This window comes from Camelus dromedarius, chromosome 2 (genome assembly GCF_036321535.1).
Source record: "Camelus dromedarius isolate mCamDro1 chromosome 2, mCamDro1.pat, whole genome shotgun sequence".
In the NCBI taxonomy this organism is placed as follows: domain Eukaryota; kingdom Metazoa; phylum Chordata; class Mammalia; order Artiodactyla; family Camelidae; genus Camelus; species Camelus dromedarius.
Genome location: NC_087437.1, coordinates 78,818,397 through 78,844,349, shown reverse-complemented (window position 1 = coordinate 78,844,349; position 25,953 = coordinate 78,818,397).

Here is a 25,953-nt window from a genome sequence, read left to right as displayed (position 1 = left end):
AGCCTAAAATTTCAAAAAATATTTGAAGGTCCATCTAACTAATATTTTCGTTGTTCATACCTATCAGCCCAATTACTTTCCTCTCAGAGAGAAAAGAAAGCTATAGGGAGAAATGTTTAGTGATTAATGTTGGAGTTTTCAGAGACCATTAGATGATATACTTTTCTGGCATCTTTTTGGAACCAACAGGAAAATAAAGTATCAACTTTAAAATTGCTCAATTTGGAATAGAAGACTAGATTTTCCTATCTGTGAACAGATGAGTCAAAAAAAGAGTTTAAAGGGTCTGCATAAATTATGCTTGTCTCTGCCCAAACAAGCCACCTGTGAGGGGTAGCAGAGAGGAGCCTAGAGGCTTCCCTTCAGGGAAGTCTTCTTATGCAAACATTAGGCAAAGGCTTAAGGTTATCCCCAATAATTAAAAGCAAGAGATTTTATATCAAAAAGAAAAATATTCAAATGATAGCTTCATTGCTTGTGACCTATGTGAACTTGAGAACACTTATTAATATGTCTATGCATCTGTTACCTCCTTATTTAGTATGGGGAAAAATCAAAACCTGTTCCAGAAAGTGCTGAGAGGGATTGTAATTCTTCTAAAAGTGATGTAGACAAGAAACTATCTTGTCAAAAGAATTTTTGTGTTCCTATTTTGGTTTATTCTATTCAAGAAAGTATAACATTAGTCTTCGGCATTATTGGCATTTGATGAATAAAAAAATCCAATACTGTTTTAATTTTATTGTCCTTGATTATTAGTGACTTTGAGTATCATTTTATAGGTGCATTGGGCCTTTGCATTTATACTTTGGTAAGTTGCTAATTGTCATCCATTATCCATTTTTATATTTAGTTGTCTTGTTTTTAGTAAGTCAATATATACATATATAAATATAATTTCTATGAATTATGTTATAAACCTTTCTTCCAATCAGGTTCTTATATTTAACTTTTTATATATTATTGTTATTATTTTGCCTCTGAATATCTGGCAAATTAGGTAAGTGATAATATGCACAGGAGTATGGGATGGTTTATAGGGGAAGAATAAAACTACTGAATGACAATAAATGGAAATTTTTACAAAACTAAATCCTTCTCATCCTATTCTACCCCCACTTACTAGAGTTAGGCATCTTTTGTTTTTAGTTACTCATTGATTACCAAGAGAATTCTAAACAATTAAGTATATATTCATTTCTTAAATTACCACCATTGTATGGTTTCCACTAATAAATTTCCATAGTTAAAATGCTTTCAACTGCATGCATGTAACTCAGTCTGGCTTAAAATATAGTATACTGTTATTTTATTTCATACAACTTCACTATTTCATATTTTCACAGACTTCAGAGTTAATTATTTTAGAAGCTCAATTTTATTATCAAGAACCTAGGTTCTTTCTGGTCCATTCTGCCATCTGCAGAATTTATTTCATATTTAGAGGTAGCAAATTGATTACTCAGGTTCCAGACATCAAGTAATTCACATAAAATCCAGAGGAGGAAGAAAAGACACCTTGTCATATGGTCTCTTTTAGAAGTGAAACTATTCTCACAAGACTCTCAACAGTCTTCATGCTCATTGCTTCTGTGGAATTTTAAATAAGATACGCTAACTTTTGTTCACCATTTTATGGACCTCAGACTGTCTCTCGATTTCTCACTATGTAAGAATAAGAAATTAATGCCTTTATTCTAGCACCTGATTTTCCACTTTAAGAGGCTCCTCTACTACCAGCTTCTGTCTATCTGTTCTATTACTTTTACATTCACATGGTTTATAAGATGCAGCACTTCACTTGTAACTGTCTTTTGTATTTTTCTTTTTGTCACAGATGTTAGACGGGCAATTTTAATTATAAAATGTGTAACAATTTCAACTGTAGTTCTGAATTTCTTGGCCAATATTTACTCTAGTTATGAGTTATTTCTTGAAGGAAAAAATTGTGATATTGTACTAGTTAGAAAGTTCACTCCATTAAGCTTTCAAAATTCATGACTAACAAAGTTGTTAATTGGGACCTTTTGAACCAGATGTCTGTACTCTTCCTCCAACACTGAACTTACTTGGTTTTTTTGGTACAATAACTCTCTTTTTTGCCTCTATTTGCTAAATTTTCAGGTGCTACATTTTATATACATGATTTAGAAGTGGTTTTCCTTGATATTCAGTTGAGATTTCTCTTGTTTTCTCCCATGTATTTCTCCTTAAGTCATTTTATCCAATCTCAAAGATTCATACATCATCCTACTGTTGATTCCAAAATTATATTCACTAGACTTATCCTTTGAGCCCCATCTTGTACATATTCATTACTTTACATTAAGTCTACCATATTCAAAACTAAACTCTTGACTGACTAAATAAAAATGGTTGTATCCTCTTCTATCAGTCATCTCTATTCTAATAAATTGTTTCCTTCTGAATTATCTCACATATCCAGTTAAGCACAAATCAACAATTTCTGTCAATTTTGCCTGCAAACTTATACTAACTCCCTCAGTTTTGCTGATTTTCCCAGTCATATGCCTAGTTCAAGCCAGAATTATCTCCTCTTCTGCCCATGTCCATTTCATCGTAAAGTAATGGCATCCCAGTGGTCATCCTACATAAACACCTGCCTCTTCTCAGTTCTTTCACTACTATGTGAATCTTAGTGATTTGCTTAAAATATACATCAGAGTCTGACTGTTGGAATACAATTCTCCATGGGTTTCTTGCATGTCTGCATGTCTTGTGAGCAGAGACACTGATCTCCCTTTGTTCTAGATTATCTTTTCAAGGATGTTGTATGACAAAGATACAGAAAGACTCTCCTACTAAGCAAAGAGTAGGCATGCTTACTGTCCAAGATAGTAAGAATCATGTATTTTACGGGAAAAGGGGGACAAGTTTTTTCTTTACAAAAGATTCATGTTCCATAAGCTCAGGGTCCCTCTCCTGCAACACAATCCATGCCTGTTCCAGCACCTCTGTGGCCCATTTGTGTTGCTGCTGTGGGAATCAGAGGCAAGGGGAACTGGCACAAATATGTTGATCCTCATGGTACTTGCTGTATTACAAACAATAATGTCTTTGGTTTCTGGCTCAAAAGTATGAAGTCTTCTACCAGTAGTCTTCCACTTTGACTCTGACAGGCTAACTTATAAGTTTGCAAATAAGGTAACAGTTCCAGCAACGGCTAGCTGTCCTTGTCCACAGGCTCGGCATCCACGGAGTCAACCAACTGTGGATTATATTGGCTGAATGTAAGGGACTTGAGCATCTGTGAATTTTGGTATTCTCAGGGAATCCTGGAAACAACGCCCCATGGACACTCAGGGACAACTATATTCACTACCTTGATACTGTCACTTTCTTGTATCAATTTTTACCAAAAGAGGAAATCTAGTCTCTTTATTATGACTGAGATGCCCCGCACAGCCTGTACCAATCTATCTCATTTGGTATAGTGCTACTTTACCATTTACTTACTGCATGTTCACCATTCGAAACTTCTTCTAGTTTTTCAAATATATCAAGCTTTTTCTTGCTTCAGGGATCCTAATCTCCTCCTTATCCTGACATGACTTTCCTTCTTAACCTTTGAATATACCTCCTCATTTCTTCAAAGGGAAGTCTACCTTAATTAACTTATTACTCCTTCATTCTTACTGCCTCATCATTACTCACTGTCAGATACTTGGTTCTCTCCTCTTAGCTCTTACCACAACGTGCTATTTTATTTGACTGGTTATTTGTTTTTGTCTGTTTCCCCCACTAGATTGTAACCCTAGATCTTAGTACAAAGTTGGAATACAGTAGGTTTTCACTTTGTATGCCAACTGTGGTTATGACATGCATGATTTTCTATGTAAAACTTATTTTAATCAAAAAAAAGGAAAACCTTGATTGATGGCCCCAAACAATTCTTACATGTACATTAATCATGTTTACAGAATAAAAAGGAGAAATGCATGTTATAAAAAAACATTTGTTTGATTCTGCAAATAGGTTTTATAATGTATGAAAAAATATAAACTTTCAGTAATATAATTAATAACTTTCTATTAGCAATTAGAAAAAGAATATAGTGACCTAAAATCCACATGTAAATCAATACATTTATCTTAACTCTATATTAACATAGTAGTTATTCTAGGTTAAACATGAAATGATCGATATATATTATTTTTTACTTTTTATTTTGTTGTGGTAAGAATATGTAACAAGATGTCTACCGTTTTAAAAGTTTTTAAGTGTACATTGTTGCTGACTACAGGCACAGTGCTGTACAGCATTTCACACCTTGGCTATTGTAGATGGTGCTGTAATGAATACTGAAGCACTAATATCTCTTCAAGATTCTGGTTTCAATTCTTTTGGATAAATACGGAGAAGTCAGATTGCTGGATCACATGGTACTTCTGATTTTTAATTTTTGAAGAATTGATGTACTATTTTCATAGCAGCTATACCATTTTGCATTTCCACCAGCTATATCAAACTAAATGCTTCTGCACAGCAAAGGTAACAATCAACAGAGTGAAAAGACAGTCTACAGGATGGGAGAAAATGTCTGTAAATCAAGTATCAGATGAAAGTATAATCTCCAAAATATATAAGGAATTCCTCCAACTCAATAACAAAAAACTAATAACCTGACTTAAAACTTGGCTAAGGACTTGAGTAGATACTTCTCCAAAGAAGAAATACAAATGGCCAGCAGGTATATGACAAATGCTCAATGTCACTAATCATCAGGAAAATACAAATTAAAAACACAATGAAATATTTGTTTTAATTGATTGAACGCTACATGAGCACTTCATTAGAGACAAAGTGGAGAACAGAGTAGAGTTTTTCAAAAATACTGAATATTTTTGGAACTCTAGAAAATCATCCCCTTGATGTCACTGGCTTTATTTAACTGTACTTGTTCGTCTATGTGATTTTATTTCAAAGTAACTTAAAATACTTAGGTCTGGTAAATTTTCAGTTTTCAGTTTCAAACTGAAAACTTAAATGATTGAGTTAAAAGCTATGCTGAAAACAATAAAACAATAGTTGAAACTCCCGAGTTAGTCACAGATACAATGTATTGTTCAGTTGGTGGTGGGAGGCATGGTGGTGGGGTATTCTAAGGATGGTCATATAAGACTGAGAGTATAAAATGCAATCTCAGAGCAGGCATCTTAAACTACCTCAGTGACAACAGCTCCCAAGCTGCCAGTAAGAGGGAAGAAACACAAGTTACTTACAAAAAGGGTAAAGGGGCTTCTTTTGTTTGGAGAAATACAGTTTTTGAAGTTAAACTGATTGATGCAAAGAATTTTGAGAGTTATGTGAACATCAGTATTTCTGGAGGAGTGACAACTGCTTTAAAACCTCCATTATCTCTGCCACACCTTACATCCAGAACTTACCTCAGTTTTCTCTGGGGTCCATTCACCCAACAGATGGGGAGCCTGCACTGGGAGTTACAGGGTTGTGGAATTCTCTGAGGCTCTGAGTTTTGAGAGGCACTGGCCCTGGGGTATACATCAAAAAAAAAAAAAAAAAAAGCAATATATATCAGAAAAAAAAACTTAATCTTACTTTGTTGTTTGTTGTTATTATTGTTGTTTTAACTTAAAGGGAACCAAAAATCATGAACAGTTTTCAGGACTTTTGTAGGCTCTGATTTTATAGTTTCTTGAAGAGAGAAATCTCAATGGCAGAATGCCAAGACGGGAAAAATTTTACTAATAGATGAGAAAGATATAGAGTTACTGGAATGATTTCTCAAATCTGAGTTCAATCAAAATTACTTAGGAATGAAATCAAAGTGTATTTCTTTCTTTTCAAATCCATTAAAATTTATTTTAAAAATCTTGAGTTATCTGTTTCAGTCTCTTTCACAACAGGAATCAATGCTATTGTACACTATTCAGGTATAAGAATGTATGTGTGTGTGGTTTGCAACATGTGTGTGTGTCTGCCTGTGTGAATGAGTAGGAGAGATGAAAAAACTGAGTTTTGATAGAATATGAGTTGACTCAGTCATTCTCTATGATATATGTCTATAAAAATCAGAATGTCAAACATATTGGGTAATTGGACTTGAAGGAAAGGAGAAACTGGGAAAACTCTAAAGTGTACAGTTAAATACATCTTCCTACTTTGATTCTAGTTATAATCCTTATAGCAAATTTTCAAATATATATATGTATGTATATGTATATGTACATTATGTATGTATATATGTATATATGTGTTTATATATTCTATCTTCTATGTTTACATATATAAAATATATTCTATCTTCCATGTTAGCTTCTTTAAAGCAGCAGCACAATTCTTCCACAAAAAGAAAACTGTGTTTCAGTGGCACTTTTTTGAAGATATTAGAAATTAAGCTTTTGAAGACAAATTGTAAATCTGTTGTAGATAAATTTCACAGATCTGTATCTGCTGAATTTATTCATATATAGTTTTGCTATATTTCTTCATTTAGTTTACACTAATCAGCTTCAACTTTCTGAAGAACTTAAAAATCTACTGATTTTGGTTCTTTTTATTGCTTTTCTCACAAAAGCCAAAAATAATTACTAGAGACTGACTAGCTAAATATTTTATCACTTGTCCAGTTTTATTTATTTCTAAAAATCAGTTGATTAATAAATTTCCACTGCTTTCAAGATAAGGTTCTATCATACTCATTTTTTAAAGAACTGTTATGATTGACAAGTAGAAGGCAACTGCCTTCAACAATTTTTTGAGAAGCACCCCAAAATAAGCTTTGCTCACTACACTTCCAATCCCATTCTTATGCTAAACCAGAAATAATAGTATTAATTGGCTACAAGCATATCTAAAATGCAAAATATTTTTAATAAAATTTCTTGATGTTCCTTCTTAAAGAAAAACACAGAATTAAACCCTTGATATGTTTTATGATCTGTCTGAATCACAGGGAGAGCACAAGATGAGTAGTATAGGTACTAACAGCCTAATCTATTAGGTGACTTAAATTACCTACTTCATTTAATAACCCACATTCTGATTTATACTAGACTAGAATACATGTCACAAAAAACAATATTCGATAGGTCTCTAAGAAAATATGGCACAGATAAATAAGTTTGAGAAGTTAGAGGTAAAAAGGTACACATACGGAGTACTTGGAGATAGTCAGGAGACCTGAGTAGGGCTGCCAAATAAAATAGGGAATGCTAAGTTGAATTTTAGTTTAAGATAAACAGTAAGTAAATTTTAGTACAATAAGTACATCTTAATTATTGCCTGAGATACAATTATACTTGAAAATATACATGTTGTTTATCTAAAATTTAAATTTAACTGGGATTCTTGTTTTATTTGCAATCCTTGCATCTCCAAGTTCATGCACCAAGGGCCAGCATGGGACCATTAATTGCTACAATGGGAGAGAAGGAAATAAGCTTAAAAGTGAGGGATGATATATATACAATTGAATATTTTTAAAATTTGAATATTATTTGCTGACAAAGATATTATTAGTTAGGTACATTCCTAATTAGGGATTTTACCTCAATGACTCTATAATAAGTTTTAGGAAATTTATAGTTCTATTTAGCTCTCTGTAAGTACTCATATCCATCTAGCTAATATAAGCATAGAAAGATTTCCTTTATGTTAAACTATAGATTTTTTAATAGATTGAGTTATTTGAGCAACACTTTCCAATTTGGTTAGTTTTCATTTAGATATTTTTACAAATTATTAGATAGTAAAGGATGTGTTAAGAAATTACATCCTATTTCTTTATCATTTTCTTTTCACTTAATTTATGATATCTTATTTGTTTATTGTTTTCTTCTTATTTTGAAAGATGGTATTATTTGGTTCTGTTGAGTGTTATTTACTCATTCTATAATTTGCTCATTACACAATTATTCCATTCTGATTATAAACCTTAATCTCTTTCATGGTTAGACTTCAAGAACAGCAACAAATTCAGATTTATCATATAAATTCTCTGGTATAAACAAATTTCCAAAGATTTATTTTGACAAATGTAGTATTTAGAATATAAGATGGGGGGAGGGTATAGCTCAGTCATAAAGTGAGTGCTTAGCATGCATGAGTTCATGCTCCTAGGTTCGGTCCCTAGTACCTCCATTAAAAAAAAAAAAAGATAAATGGGCAAATTTAAAAGACAGATTTGTTAATTTATAAATCAACCAGTGAATAAATTAACACTCTTTTTTTAAGTCACTGGTCATATGGAGTATTTACTACTTATAAATAAGAATAATTTTAATTATTTTTAAATCTACCATGTGCCAGTAACTCTTTCAGGCCCTGAAGACACAACAGTGAAGGAAACAGAGAATAATAGGCCTCTGTGGAATTTATTCTTAAAATGAGTGCCACAGTATGAATAATATAAATGGATAAAATGAGCAAAATATATAGTATATTAGATGTGAGAAGTGCTATAGGGAAAACATAAATCAAGGAAAGAAGAAGATAAGGAATGCAGGGACAAGTGAGTTTTCAGTTTTAAATTAGAAAGGGAAAGACTCAATAAGAAGATGACAAACTAAGACTTTTAGAGGATGGGCAACAAGCTATGTGAATGTGTGCAGGAGAGTATTCAGGCAGAAAGAATAGCATGTCCAAATCTCTAAGGTGCAAGCATGCCTGGTATGTCCTAGGAACAAAAAGGAGGCTGGAGGGGCTAAAATGGAGGACAGTAGTTCAAGAAAGTCACTGGAAGAGAGAAAGCTATGGTTCTGACTGTACAGCATTAGTTGGAACACTGAGGTAACCAAGAAAGATGCTAGTACTAATGGAGAAAGATAGCTAAATGCATAAAGAATCTAGGAATACCAAGAAGTGCTTAAGAATTGTTAGATAATTTCATGAAAGAAGACTGTGATTTGATAGTATAATACTCATTTTCAGGACCAGTGATATGCAAAGTATGGGTAAAATAAAACAACTACTTATGCAGGCTAGATTGGATTATTTTTCCTTGGAGAAAGGATGAGGGGAACTTTCAAAAAAGAAATAAATAATTTAGGAGATTTTTATAGGTCCTGGAAGCAGCATAGAAACGTTCAAAGAGTTCAAGAGGAGTGACAGAACAGAAAAGACAACGTGGAGAGACATGAGATTCCAGGTGTGAAGAAAGGCCTGGGAGTCTTGTGCGTGAAAAGCAGTTGGTCCAAAACAGAGGCAGAGCACACGATAATTTTTGTGCTGAAAGAACCAAGGCAGATAATAGTTACGAAGCTGTGAATGTTGAGGGAGTACTGGGAACTTTCCAGAATCTGGTAGAGTTTAAGGCTCCTCCTGGATTTGCACCATGGAAGATACGAAGGCCAACATATGCGTGGGCTCTGAGACTGCCAACTGATCCCTGCAAGGCAAGTCAGACCCAGTAACAGGGGCTCCAATGTCATATACCAGGTTATTCTTTAATGCTTATTCAAGAAACTGAAAATTACATTTCTCTTCTTTATCCCTATCTTTTCACCTTGAGAGTTTCGGATATATTAACTATTAATATCATATCATTAAAAAAATGAACATATAGCTCAATATATTCATCCTGGAATAGTCTAACAAAGTAAGAGTTTATAATTTTAATTAACCAGAGGAAAGTAAGATGTAATATTTCTGTATGTCTCTGTGTGTCTATATACAAATATATACTAATGTCATTTTTACATGTGGTCATATTTATAACCATGTGATATATAGGAAGATATTTTAAGGGAAAATAGATGCTAGAAAGCCATGCAGAAAAAAAAAGTGTTCATCAAAAAGTTAGAAGACTGCCTTAATCATTCAGAATAAAAATAATTTTCAAAGAGAAATTCTGGAGATTTAACTGCTACTGTTCCCTTCTATTATAATGGCTACACACACATTAACTGTATTTTATGTTTTTTCCTTGTTTGAACAAACTTATTTGGAGAAGTCATTAGTCAGCCTGATACAGGATACTGAACTGTAACATCAAGGATTTTATGCAGAAATTATTATATTTGCATAATGGATTTTCTTTAAATTGGATGCAGAAACATTTATTACCTACAGCTTCTATAAGAGTAAAGTATAATGTAGCACACTGAAAACATTGATCCCCATCTGGTTTAAAGATTGCCAAATTGTATAATGATATGTGTGCTCTAGAAGGTTTAGAAAGGATATTGCGTGGCTTGCAAGACACTTAGCTTTACAGGTTTTCAGCAGGAACATGATTGCTAGAACTCACTTATGGGGTCCTAATCTTTTTTATATCGATTACTTGCTGGGAACTACGTTTTTCTTAACCTTTATGCTTCAAAAGAAATATCTACATGTTGCCCTAGTGGCCTTTAAGACCAGCTAGGGATTTCCCTGTTAGGAGCTTACAAAAAGAAAGAACATTGTAATTATGCTGCATGTCTTATTTCGTGGGCTTACTGTGTGACCCCAGGCAACAGAGTAAATATTATTATTCAAAGGAAAGTCATGTGTATAGAAGATTTTAAAAAGTCATTGACAAATGTAACTGGTAAAGCTAAAGAATAAATAAGTTGCCTATAAGTAAGCATAGTGCATGCAAACACATGAGTCAGTAATTTTGGTTACATATCAATGATTCACAAGAAGCTCCTTACTCCAGCCAACTGAAACTAATTTTTATCCAACTAATGACTAAGTCAAAAAAGACTCTGATTTCTTTTCTTTATTAGAAAAAAATAGGACCCTGACCTTCATTTTTCTCATTTCACATTTAATGTTTTCTTCTTCACCTAACCTATCAAACCTCTCTGAGAGAAACAGATGTCTCCTCATCTCATCCCTCCTCCCTTTTCCACACTCTTCTTCATCTTTGACTTGCACACATATAGTACCCAGCCATTCAGAGTATGGCTTCTCACACTTCAGTAATCTCTTCTGCGTGTGCAAAGGTCTAGTAATCATTTACATTTGCATACCTTGATAGATCATCAAAACTGACTTTGCACAAAAGATCCTTCATCTTCCCTGCTCCCTTTGTCAACTGGGCAAAACTAAATTATTCTTCTCATTAACCATTTATGATCTTATCTGAATATTATTTTTCCAGGGAGGTATACCTTTAACCTTAGAGCAGTCTTTGGCCCTTCACACTGTTCTATATTCAATTAGTTATCAATTTAATTCATGATTACTATTTTTTCCATCACATGATCACAGACCCACCATCACTGCATCGCATTAAATTCTCATGATTTTATGAGCATTTGGTTTTAGTATATTGTAATTTCCTAACTGGTAGAACTAATCTCACACTCTTCAAGTTTCTAAATGTCTTTTACCACATATCTAGCTGCTTTAAGTGTCTTCATAACTATTTCACTTATCTGCTTATTTCTTACTGTTTCTTTTCTCCAGCCTGTATTATCTCTTGTCTGGCAATAAGGCCTTTCCATAACCTTATCTCTCAATCCATTTTTTCTAGTTTTATCTAACAATATTCCTTTATTTATATTCAACATTTAAATTAAACCATGCTTAGATGTCAAGTGTTCTTTTCTGTATATTTCCTTTTGTCTTACTGACTCTTTAACTGAATAACTTAAACACCTACACATTCTATAAAGCCCAAATTAAAGATTACTTCCTAAACAATCATTTTTTTTTTACTTTTTTTTTTAATTGACGTATAGTCAGTTTACAATGTTGTGTCAAATTCTGGTGAACAGCACAATGCTTTAGTCATACATGAATATACATACTCGTTTTCATATTCTTTTTCACCGTAAGCTATTACAAGATATAGAATATATTTCCCGGTGCTATACAGTATAAACTTGTTTATCTGTTTTATATATACCAGTCAGTATCTGCAAATCTGTAGACTGCCTTGGGCAGTATGGCCATTTTAACAATATTGATTCTTCCAATCCAAGAGCATGGGATTATCTTTCCATTCCTTTAAGTCTTCTTTCTAAACAGTTATTCTTGAACAACCTAGTTTGTTTGTTTTGTTTTTTTCTATCTTTTCCATCACTCACCTCTTCTTGTAGTTTTTATCACATACTATAAAAGATGTACTACGACTTATCTCTTATATGTTCTAGGCCTTATGATACTCCCTGAGAATGCACAGATAATTTTAAAAGATTATTTGTTTGAAGTAGCGAACATATATTCCTTATTTTTAGGTTTCTGGGAGAAGAAATGCAGAATTCTAGTTATAAAATGAATGAATAATAAAAACTGTGTGTCTTTCATTAAGTCCATACTTTAAAAAGTAGTGAAATAATCCTTTATCTCTTTGTATGCTGTCTTGATTTAATAATAAGTTAGGAAGCTGAATTATAAAATAATCCACATAAAATCGGACACTAAATAATACCACTGTGCATGAACTATGAACTACTTTTTTCATTGAGGGGAGGGAAATAAAACTTTGTCAAAGAGAGTAAGGCATCTATTTCTATTTTCTCTACTGTTTATTTTTTAAAATGAAAATTATTTACTTTTAATTTTATAATAATGGCAGTTGGATAATAAAATTCTATGATTTCACTATAAAAAGTAAAAATGTATTAATTTGGAGAGAGAGAATAAGATTATAATTTTTTTAAATTAGAATAAAATATAATTTCTTTCAGTAACAAAATTTAACCAAGGTAGAATTTAACTAATAGTGAGCAAGTATCCCCAATTACATTTTATTCTGCACTGACACTTGAACCATTCTTTGCCTCAGACTTTATTTTTTTAAACATGTTTTTTTCACCGCCACAAAAAAGAATCTCTCATGAACCCTTCTCGGGTTATTTGCTTTAAGACAAATGGAATCTTGCAAAGTCCTTGCACACAGGACCAATTTTAAGGATGTACACTAATACTCAAATGAAATATACATTTTAAGTAGCAATATTATTAATTTTTGGATGGCTGACATTTTATTTCCATTTTCATGGCAGCAACGAAATAGTATTTAAAGACCTATTATATCTCATTAAGATATATGATGAATATATGCATTCATTTTCATATATATTTCATTCAGGTTTAGGCCTTCAGGCATCCACATCTCAATACAAATGAATAGCTTGTAGTAGACCAATGTTTTCATAGAAAATGCTTTAAAAAGCCAGCTAAAATCTTTAAAAAAAACACTAAAATTAAACTTGAAATGATTGGAGAATTATCAAGCCAAAATAACATGAGGAAGAAAATAATCAATGGATAAATATAAACATACTAATATACAAGGAAATAGTCATCAACTGTTTTCTCTTATAGGTCATTCGCCTAAAATTCTGTGTCAAGAAAGATTCTGAAAATACTTTTCAAAAGGACTAAAGGCCTCTACTAAGAGACAGAGAAAACAACAGAGATATTAATAATCCTGAGGGAAAAAAGAAGAGTTTTCAGTTTTCCAAAAATAGAGCTATAAACTGTAGAGAAAAGAGTGCTATAAACTGTTTGATGCCCCTTTCTCCAGATATTGTTCAGCTGTGAAACTGCACAAAGCATGAAGCCAATAAGTCAATCAGAATGTTTAAAAATGTCAGAGTAAGTATTTTGACAGTCTGCAGTTCTGGGAAGATAGTAGTTAAAAATAATTATTAGAGTTCAAGACCTGTGTGTAGGTGAGTGAGTAGCTTCATAAAATACCCCTAAAGATCTAAATATGAACTATCTTACAACGCACCTTAATTAATGTAATCAACCCATATTCCTTACTTTTTCCTTTAACAATAAAGTGTGAACACTCTCTGCAGGAAGAGAACATCCATATACTTTATAATTTTTCAAGCACAATGTAAGGATTTAAGGAAGAATTGCCAGGCCCAGAAAAAGGCAGAATGTTGGGGAAAAAAAAAAAAAGAAGAAGAAGAAGAAAGAAAATAAATAAACTACATGATAATTTGAAGATGATACAATGAAATGGAAAGATACCTCATGCTCTTGGATTGAAGACTTAGTACTGTTAAAATTACCATACTACTCAAAGCAATCTACAGATTTAATGCAATCCCTATCAAAATACCCACGACATTTTTCATAAAATTAGAACAAATAATCTTAAAATTCATATGGAACCACAAAAGACCCAGAATTTCCAAAGCAATCTTGAGAAAAAATAACAAAGCTTGAGGTATTACCCTCCTAGACTTCAGACTACAGTACAAAGCTACAATAATCAAAACACTGCCATGGTACTGGCACAAAAGAAAGACACACAGATGAATGGAACAGAACAGAGAGACCAGAAATAAAGCCAGATGACTATGGTCAATTAATCTATGAAAAGTAGGGAAGAACATACAATTTTTAAAAAGACAGTCTTTAATAAGTGATGCTGGGAAAACTGGACAGCTACATGTAAAACAATGAGATTAGCACATTCTTTCACATCATATACAAAAATAAAGTCAAAATGGATTAAAGATCTAAATGTAAGACATGAAACCATAAAACTCCTGGAAGAGAACATAGGCAGAACACTCTTTGACATAAACTGCAGCAACATTTTTCTGGATAAGTCTCCTAAGGCAAAGGAAATAAAAGCAAAAATAAACAAATGGGATCTAATTAAACTTAAAAGCTTTAGCATAGCAAAGGAAACCATCAACAAAATGAAAAGACAATCTATAGTATGGGGGAAAATATTTGCAAATGACATGACTAACAAGGGGTTAATATCCAAAATATATAAAAGGCTCATACAACTCAATGTCAAAAAAAAAAAAAAAAAAACAATCAAAAAATGAACAGAAGACCAGAGTAGACACTTTTCCAAAGAAGACACACTGATGGCCAACAGGCACATGGAAGGATGCTCACCATCATAAATTATTAGATACATGAAAATCAAAACAGTAATGAGATAACACCTCACACCTGTCACAATGACTATCAATAAAAGTCAAAAAATAACAAATGTTTCAAAGAGTGTTGTGAAAAGAGAACCCTGGTACACTGGTGGTGGGAATGTAAACTGGAAAGGCACTATAAAGAACTGTATGGAGGTTCTTCAAAAAACTAAAAATAGAACTATCATATGACCCAGCAATTATACTCCTGGCTATATATCCAGAAAAAAAAAAAAAACCCACTATTTTGAAAAGATACATGCACCACAATGTTCACCATAGCACTGTTTACAATAGCTAAGATAAGGAAGCAACCCAAGTGTCCATCAACAGACAAATGGATAAGAAGTGGTATATATATACCCAGAAGGTGGGCCCTGTGCCTACTCTGCAGTGGTGGTGGGTGAGGAGGAGGGTGGGCAGGGATACATAAAACACAGCATTAAAGGTAACTTCTACCCTCTTAAAAAAACCAAGAAATATATATAGGAATATTGCTCAGCCATAAAAAAGAAGGCATTCTGCCATTTGTAGAACATACATGGACCTAGGGAATATTATGCTTAGTGAAATAAGTCTCATATAGAAAGACAAAAACAATACATCATTTATATGTGGAATATAAAAAAGTGAACTTATACAGCAAAACAGAAACATTCTCACAGATACAGAAAACAAACTAGTGGTTACCACAGAGGAGCAAGAAAGAGGGAGGGGCACATTAGGGGTATGGGCTCAAGAGATACAAACTACTATGTATAAAATAGATAAACAACAAGGATATATTGTATAGCACAGGGAATTATAGCCATTATCTTATAATAACTTTTAATGGAAGATAAGCTGTAAAAAAAAAAAAGTAAAGTATATGTGATGGAGATAATAAATAGTAGACTATAGAGGAAAATACGCAGAAAGAGAAGAAAGAATAAAAATTTTACCAGATTTTGAAATCTACATTAATAATAAAATGGAAATTTTAGAAGTAAGAAATTAAACAACTGAAATTAAGAAATAAACAGATAAATTTAACAGGACATTAGACTCAGGGCAGAAAAAAAGTTAATGAACTATGAGGTTAACACAAAATATCCTAGCTGGAGATCAGAAAAAAATTTAAAAATGAAAAAAAAATGCACAATCATTAAAGACCTAAGTTTTAAGGGCTCATATTATTAGATCAAGCTCACTCAGATCTTCTATCATAAGGTCACTTGATCTGGGACTTTAAATAAAGATTACACTCCAGAATGTGGGCCTCATCCAATCAGCTGAAAGTCTTAAGAAGAAAGACTGAGATGTCCTAAAGAAAACACAGTCTGTCTCAACTGCAACATAAAAATCCTGCCTGAGTTTCCAGCTTACTGGACTTTCCTGTAGTTTTTGGACTCAAGACTGCAGCATCAACTGTTACCTATATTTCTAGCCCACACCTTGCCCCACAAATTGCAGACATATGAGCCCCCATGACTGCAAGAGACAACTTGTCATTCCTTACAAATAAATAAATAGATAAATATAAATATAGATATATAGAGAGATATTTGGAAAGATAGCCCACTGGTTCTGTTTATCTGGAGAACTTCAGCTAATACAAAAGCCAACAGTTATCAGTAACATAGCATTTTAGAAGATTTAAATAAAATAGAATTTTCTAAGTACAAAGCTGAAACAAAAAGTAAAAACAAACCAACAACAACAACAAAAACTGCAATTGTCCTATATCTATACTTAAAAAAAAAATTACCCACTACAGGAAATCTTCAAATCCATATAACGTTACTGGTAACTTCTTCCAAACCTTTAGGTATGAAATAATGTCAATCTTACCCAAATCTCTAAGAAAATAGAAAAAAAATAAGAATGAACAATCAAAATTTCAGGTGATATAATCAGCATTTCCTCAATTGTGTAAGTTAAAAAAAAAAATCTTTACCAAAAAAAAAAAAAAAAAAAGAGCACAGGACAATTTCCTTCATGAATATTGATGTAAAAATCTTAAACAACATTTTACCAAATCAAATCTAGAAGCAAATAGGAATTACAATATGTGAGAAATATTTTGCATTTATTCTAGAAATGCAACATTAGTTTAATCTTTGAAAACTAATCAGTGTAAGTCACAACGTTAATTACGCTTTATGTAAAAGTAAAAAAATCACATGGTCATCTCAATAAATGTGGGAGAAAAAAACTACTTAATATAATTTGGGGTAGGGAGAATTATAAGATGATTCCCAAGATTTCCAGCCTCTGGTATTATTCATTCAAACATTAATCTAGGTGTTGTCGTGGAAGGATTTTGTAAAATTAATTAAGGTCCAACAGGAAGACAACTGGGTGAGCCTGATTTAACGACACCAGGCCCTTTAAATCTAGTTCTAGAGTTCAGAGATAGGAGAAATTAGAGATTCAAAGCATGAGAAGGATTCAGTGAGCCTCTGTTGGCCAAGATACGGGGTCCATATAGTAAAAACTTCAAGCAGCCTCTGGAGGTGAGAATAGTTTGTGGCTGACAGCAGGCAAGCAAGGAAGCAGGGACCTCAGTTCTATAACTTAGAACAATTGAATTATGCCAACAACTTGAATAAGCTTGGTGGCAGATATTTCCCCAAAGCTTCTAGACTAGAACTCAGCCCAGCCAAAACTTTGTTTTCAGCCTTATGACATCATGAGGAAAGAACCCAAACATTCCGTGCTAGATTTCTTACACACAGGATTGTGAGCTAATGAATGGTGGTTGTTTGAATCCTCTAAGTTTGTGTTATCACACTATGCAGCAATAGAAAACTAATATATAATTCAAAACGACAAATTTTTAGGAAAGTAGAAAGAGGACATTAAAATAAAGATTTTCTGCAAAAAAAAAATAGCAAGCATCAAGCTTAATGCAGAGACAGTCATATAATTTTCCCCCACTATAACAGGACCAGGATAAAAATGTGATCACCACTTCTACTCAACACTGATTGGAATTCTTAGCCACAGTGATAAGGTAAGCAATGTAAATGAATTGAAGAGGGAGAAATAAAAGTATCATTATATAAAGATAATAATGATATATGTGGAACATTCAGAAAACTCTACAAACTATTAGAATAAAAATGTAATTCTTTTTCTGGAAATTATTTTTGTAAATACCAGAAACAAACCAAAAAAATGAAATAAAAATACTGCTTACACAAACCTAAAACATTCTAATATCTAAGGATAAATTTAATAGAGGTAAATTTTCTATTCTGAAAGTTATTAAAAATCATTGGGAGAAATTAAAGACAAACCAAGTACAAAGAATATGCCATCCTTGTGAAGTGGAACACAATATTCTAAACCTGTCAATTCTATCCAAAGTGATCTATAGAAAAATACAAATAATAATAATAATAATAATAATAATAATAATAATAATAATAATAATACGAGCAGGGGTTTTGAAGCAGATAGACTCTAAAATTTCCATCCAAATATAATGTTTATGAATAACCAGGCATTCTTGAAGAAGAACAAAGCAGAAAGACATGCATTAACAGATAGCAAGGCTTTTATAAAACTATATTAACATGGTTGGTATAAATGCAAGGATAAAAAAATAAATAAATACTAACTAATGGGTCAGAATTGTTTCCAGAAACAAATCCAAACATATTTTGCCACTTGATTTATAAATAATAGGGCAGTGCTATAGGGAAAACATGATCTTTTCAATAAGTACCACTGAGTCAATCAGATATTGACATTGCAAAAAATAAATTACATCTTACTTCATATGACACACAAAAAATCAACTTTAGTTGCATTGTAGAAATGTAAATGCAAAACAATAAAAGATTTTTTTATCAAGACAAAAAAGATAGCCATAATATTGTAAATTGCACTACATTAAAATTAAGAATTATACCACTGAGAGTCAAAAGTGAAGCCACAAATTCCAGAAGATATTTTCAATGAACATATTTGATAAAAATCTTTTATCTGGAACCCATAAATAACTTCTACAATCAATAAGAAAATTACTGACTGTTCAATAGATAATATGGGCAAATGATTTGAATTTACACATTATACAAAATGATATAAAAATGGTCAATACACTTATGAAAATATGTTCAAAATCATTACTCATGAGGAAAATGCAATTTAAAATTACAAGGCAATACAACTGCACATCCAAAAGAATGACTAGAATGAAAAACAGACAAAATTAAATGTTAGAAAAGATACAGTAAAAATGAAAATCCCATTTACTTTTGGTGTCAATTTAAATAGAATCACCCAACCAATTGCTTTGCGCTATCTTCTAGTGCTAAACATATACACATCATATAACTCAGCAACTCCACTCCTAGGTATTTACCTAAGATAAATGTGTATATTATTCACCAAAGATATGGGTAAAGGAGGAAAGGTGTATTTATCATCCCTTTACATGATAAACCCAATTATAAACAAAAACAAACAGAAAAATGCCCATCAAATTTAGTATACTGTGATACATTCATGCAATGTAATGCTATATCACCTTGAGTACAAATGAACTTGTTGTATGTAACATCATGGATAAATATCAGAAACAAAGCCACAAAATAATTCATACTGTATGATTCCATTGTTAGAAAGTTTTAGGGCATACACATACTATTAAAAATGAGGATATGAATTAACTTATGAAAATAACACTGAGTAGGAAAAAATGTAGGGCCTTTGGAGTTACAGTAATACACTTTTTTGTGCTGATTACATGAGGTAAGTTTGTGAAAACTGTTGATATATATTTAGGATATGTGCATTTACTGATATGCAGCTTCTTAAATAAATATGTGAACTCTAAAATTATTTTTCACTTTTAAGTTTATTTCATGCTTTCATAATATGAGTATTTTGAAAAACATTTTGCTTATTTAACAAAATATACCAAAGAGCGTGGCTTAGGATGTGAAAAACAAACCAACATGAAATGCAACAATTAAGAGGATCTTATATAACTGGCAGTTAATTAAACCTAAAATACTGTTTAAAATTTAAGAATTACAGTACTTATAAAATGAGGGCAAGGGAGCAGTTTCTGGGGTGATGGAAATCTTTTATAACTTGATAGTAATTAGGGTTACATGATTATAATTTATTAAAAACTCAAGTCATCCACTTTAAGATTTATGCATTTGCATTTTCTACATGTAAATTTTACCTTGAAACTAACTGTAAACAAATATTGAAATCCAGTCAGCAGGTTTGCTTTTCTTGGTGCTACTAGTAATTCTGCATATATTGTAATTACATTAAAGACTTGAGTCAATTAATGAATGCATTGATGATCTGGGAGCCAGGTTTCTCATTTTGGGAAAACTAAGTCGAAAAAAAATGAAAGGGAGAAGAACAGAGAGCACTTTGTGATTTTTCATTATATCAGGAGGAAGGAGGGTTAAGAAAAAGAGAGGAAAAAGGAGGAGGGTTAAGAAAAAGAGAGGAAAAAGGAGAAGGGAGAGAAAATGAACTCCAAATACAAGTAATAACAATCTACAATATCTGTATTTCTTAGCTGTGTCCAAAGAGAGTACCCTGAAGCAATGATACTCCAATGGCAAAGACTTCTAGCGCTCAGATCTTCATATCAAAATCTCATTTCCCACTTAAGGAATCAATACTCCTTAGAGTAAAGGCTAAATCCAATACTGAGGCAAGGAAAGTACAAGATGATCCTGGAATATTTTAATCTAATTGTGCCTAAAAATGCTCAAAGAATGCTCAAAGAATGACAGGGACTTATCTAAAGGAAATAGTTGCTGACATGAAAGAGTTCTTACAGGTGGAATTTGGAAAAATTTGAGTATCAAAATTAAGGTACTAAGGGATTATAACACATGAAATAACAAAGGACAATATGAATCCATACTAGTATTAATAAATTAAGGAATAAATAAATAAATGAACTAGAAGGGAAAATCCTTCTTTACCTTTGAATGGCAACTTAAAATATAGATGAAATGAAGTTAGAAAATCATCCAGTGATACTAAAATTAATGATAATTTAATGAAAAAAAGATTTTACATGATTTCAACGAATTTCACCCCCAAATAGTTATCAGTTACAAGAGGAAAAATAGAAAATTTGCATTGGAGAAACCTGAGGGACACTATCTTAACAAAGTGATCTCATTTGACATCAACAACACTGAGAATAATACAATAGCATGTCCATGATATTCCTCCTTAAAGTTCAAAATTTGAATCAAATCCTGAGAAAACATCCAACAAACATAAAACGTAGGACATCCTACTTCTCAAAAACATCCAGGTTATTAAATATCAAGATTACTAAAAAAAAAAAAAGACTGAGAAACTCTGCCAAACTTTAAGTACTAAAGAAATATAGCAACTAAACACAACGAGTAATCCTCTACTGGATCCTGGATCAGGGAAAGAACAAAAGCTTTAAAAAAATTAGGTACAAACTGTGGATAACATTTGATCAATATCAAATTTTTGACTTTGATAATTGCACTGTGGTTTTTTAAAACAATGCCCTTGTCCTTAGTTTTAAGGGAGTGCACACTATAGTACTTAGGTGCAGGAGGCATGCTGTAGTCAAGATAGTCTCCAATGTAAGATTTTTTTTCACACCTGATTGTGTCCATTCTTTGTGATTAACCTTTGGGAATCAGCTGAATTTCCTGGATTAAACCCCGAGAGCCTATAAAGAACATTTTCTTACAAATGAATGAGCTACTGGTCATAGTTATGAATTTGATCCAGTGTGTGAAATGATTCTAGCCTTTAATGGAGCCCTACTGCATTGGATCTAAAACACATTGGTTAGTTCAACTGTGCATTGTAACCTTAAATCTGCAAAGAAAATTTGTACCTATAAACTCACCTCGAAATATGCTGTTTGTAGGCAGTTCATACTGAACCTATATTTATGTGTTTATATCCATATTCTTGACATATTATTTATGTTAGAGCCTGCCACCTGAGTGCTGTATTGACTACACACTGAGGTTTAAAACAGTATATAGCCATTTAAAAAACAACCCATCTGGGTAAGAGAAGGCAATTACCATTATTGCCTGCCACTTATGTAAGTTAAATCCCACATGTAAATATATTCTCAAGAGAAGGTGATAGATTGCCTCTTTGTTAAATTAAGAAGGTTCAAGGAGTGACACTTCATAAAAAACTGCCCTGCTGTTTCTACACAGGCTCTACTACTCATATATGCAATCAAACTCAAGTACACAATTGGACAGAACTTGCAGGGATTCATAGCCCTGCTTCATATCTAGAATTTTTCCTTTGATGAATGTCACGTTGCCAGCAAGCTCATCTGGTAGCATGTGGAGATAGAGTAAAAAACATTAAAACAGTCACATAAGTTACAAATCAATGACTAAAGCATCTTTTTAGTGACACAATCAGAATACTGAAACACTGCTAGGAAATAAAGATTATTGGTAATATTTTTGCCTATTTTAAAAATTTTAGCTACTATGAAACAGTAATGTGATTGGTATGTGTGGGGAAGTATAACAATATTGTGTCTCACATACTATCCTATGTGGGCATGTATATATAACCATTGAAACTAGGACTCAATAAAACAACTTTAAAGACAATGGAGATCATCTTGTCTATATTATTATTATCATTGACAAATAACAAGGGCAACAGCAATTTGCTATATATTGTATTTAACACTTGAATCTGGACATTTCAGGGAACACTAAAAAAGGTATTCAAATATTTAATGACTTTCAATTTGATCTGACTCAACTGATCAACAGAATTGGCACTTATCTTCCAACACTCAGTACACATGTAACAGGGCGTCAGTTTGTGTTTGCTTCAGTAAATCTTCCATTTGGTGAGACAGATACTGAATCAGTGATGGTCCTTGACACATAGGATTTTCCTCAAATATTTGTTAAATGAATTTTTTTGTGAAGTAGATTAGAGAGGAAATGAGGAAGAAAAATAAAACTATCGGAGCTGGTCAAAGATGGACGATGCTAGTGTAAGAGTCACCACTTTTCTAATGGAAAATATTCAAACACAGACCCATTAAATGATGGAAAAGAGAAACATGAAGTTAATTGGGGTTTTACCTAGAATCAGTGTTTTTCCAAGTATTTTTTAGCCTCTGAACCAGTGGTGTAATTGAAATCACATGAGGGAGGTTTATTCATAAGGATTTTTAAAAAATCGATACATAATAGAAACATTTTAAAACAGCTAAATAAGGGGATGTGTGAAATGTGTTGGTTCATGTATGTAAAACAATTAAAGATGACTTTAGCCTTTGTCAATAGAGTCAGAGCTATGTTATCAGTAGTTGGTGTCTCCATCCTAGATTTTTTTTTTGACTGAATTCTCTCTTTACTGGGATTTTTTTTTTTTTTTAAGTTGACAGGCAGCATTTGATGGTAAGTGACAATATTATTTTCTAATTTGCTCATAAACTCAAACTCAACTTTTTTTCTTTGTATCTTGTTTTTTTAAATTGAGGTATAGTCAGTCTACAATGTTGTGTCAATTTCTGGTGGACAGCACAATGCTTCAGCCATACATGAATATACATATATTCGTTTTCATATTATTTTTCACCATAAGCTACTACAAGATATTGAATATAGTTCCCTATGCTATACAGTATAAACTTGCTTATCTATTTTATCTATACCAGTCAGTATCTGCAAATCTCGAACTCCCAGTTTATCCCTTCCCACCCCCTTTCCCGCTGGTAACCATAAATTTGCTTCCAATGTCTGTGAGTCTGTTTCTGTTTTGTAAATAAGTTTGTTTGTCTTCTTTTTTTAGATTCCACATATGAGTGATATCATAAGGTATTTTTCTTTCTCTTTCTATCTTACTTCACAAAACTTCATGGCTCTTTGATTATTATCACTAAATCAGACATTTTCCTACCCAATTTTCTTGATTGTGTATTCATATGTATACGTGTGTGACCATCATTAATTGACCAGCTTTGACTGTTTCTAATATATGTCAGGCTTCATATGGTACCTAGTTAAACATTAAGCAACCTAGTTAGGTCCATAATATTATCCCTGTTTTAAATGGGCAGAACAAGTACATCAGAGAGTTAAAGTAAGTTACCACAAATACATAGCTACTTAGTTAAAGAGGTTAAAACCTGTGTCTAAACTCATATTTGTATACCATTTGGTGTCTACATCATGGTCAGTGTATGCAATTTGGTTAACTGAATTAAAAAATGGAAAATAAAAGCTTCTGTAGATTCTTGACTCTTCACAGCAACTACGTGTACATCTTTCTAAATGGCAAAAGCATCTGAAGGAAGACTTGTATTTTCTTGTCAATTCGCTTAGGCAATTTTAAAGGTACATAGGAATCATCACCTTTCTAAAGTAGTTTTTTTCCTTTTGAGTCATATTTCCTTGTTACTATGCTTTATATGTTTGAGTATAATACTTGATTTAGAAATCAGAGAGACAAAGTAAACAATTCTCTCTTCCTTAGTGTTGAAAGTTTAAGCAGTTGAAGTAAATTAGCTTGCTAGTACTACTTTTGGTTAGAAACCATAAGTGTAATTTAATATGCACTCTAGAAATGTCCTTTCCCAAAGAACAATTTTTTTTTAAATTTAGTATCATATCTACTTTCTCTTTGGCAAATATTTTTGACAGGTGGCAAATAAGCAAGTAATTGTTTCCACCAAAGCCAACCAATCAACCAACCAAATATACACACTCACTGCACTGACCAAAAATAGGTACCCTACAAATAGCGTTGAGCTTCAAGTGACTTGCTAAGCAGAAAAATAACTGAAAAGAAAGCAATAGGAAACAGACTTTCAATATTGCTGAAGATTCCACATTGCTGTCTATTCCACATTGTCTTTATGCTTGAACTCTATTGGAATTCTGATCTAGAATCCTCTAGATTTTGGCTTCTCTAGAATAAGAATTCTGGCTTCTTCTTTCTCCAAATCTCATCATCATTATGATCATTGATAGTGTTTTTACAGTGTATTCATTAAATAATCATTTATTATAGATATTTTTCTTAGAGTTTAATATGCATCACCTCAATTAAAATTTACAACAATCTGTGGCCCAGATACCTTTATTTTATCCACTTGGCACTATCCACTTAAGATTCATTTAATATATACAATATGTTAGAATATGTAAATAGGGGAAGAGAAGATCTCACAATTCTTACTTAACATGAAGATGGCATATGCTATGTGACTCAGCCATTCACTTTTGCTTTAGTCTTTCAAAAGTTTGGAAATTTGTATTATAGACAAATGATCTTCAAACTGAAGGGCAGTGTTGTCATTTTCAGGTTATCTGAGAGCTATGGTTCAAAATCCGTATATTAGTTAGAAATAACAATATCTCATATAAAGGGTAAGAATATGTTAGTAAAACAGTTTAGCTAAGTCTTTGGAACCTCAAAGAAAATGTAAAGAGGAAACAAAGTAAACTATGCTGTCTTTGACAAAATTGCCAATGAGAAATACGCAAAAAATTTTAGAATAACTAAGAATTTACATTTATCCTAACCTTCTAGTTGTCACTGCAACAAATCTTAGTTATCTTCTAATCAATCATTCCTCTTTGAAACAAGGAAAACATGATTATTGTCTCATGATACTGTCTTAGGTACTTTATTATACTGTGCCTTCAATGGTTGGTAATAATTTCTTAGTTATTTGCTAGATATATTTATGTGCATGATGTTGGAGATTTTAGACCAGAGGCAGGGATATTTTGGAAAGAGGGTCTGTATCTGAGCTACAACCAATATTATCTAATCATATAATGTCTCACCTGCCCATGAGAACAGCATGTAAAATAAATCTAAAAATCAAAGTTATTTTCATAAATGTGATCTGGCTTTAAATTTGTAAATTTCTCCAACATGCAAAGACTACACACTTTCAGTTATTAAATAGGAGCTTTTATATTGCAGTTAGTTTCCTTCTATTCATAATTTGTTAAATGTTTTTATCATGAAAGGTTTGGATTTTTTATATGCTTTTTCCATATTGAAATGATCATGTGCTTTTTTCCCACATGCATTCTGTTGATGTGGCATAATATATTAATCAATTTTGATATGTTGAACCATCCTTGCATTCCAGGAA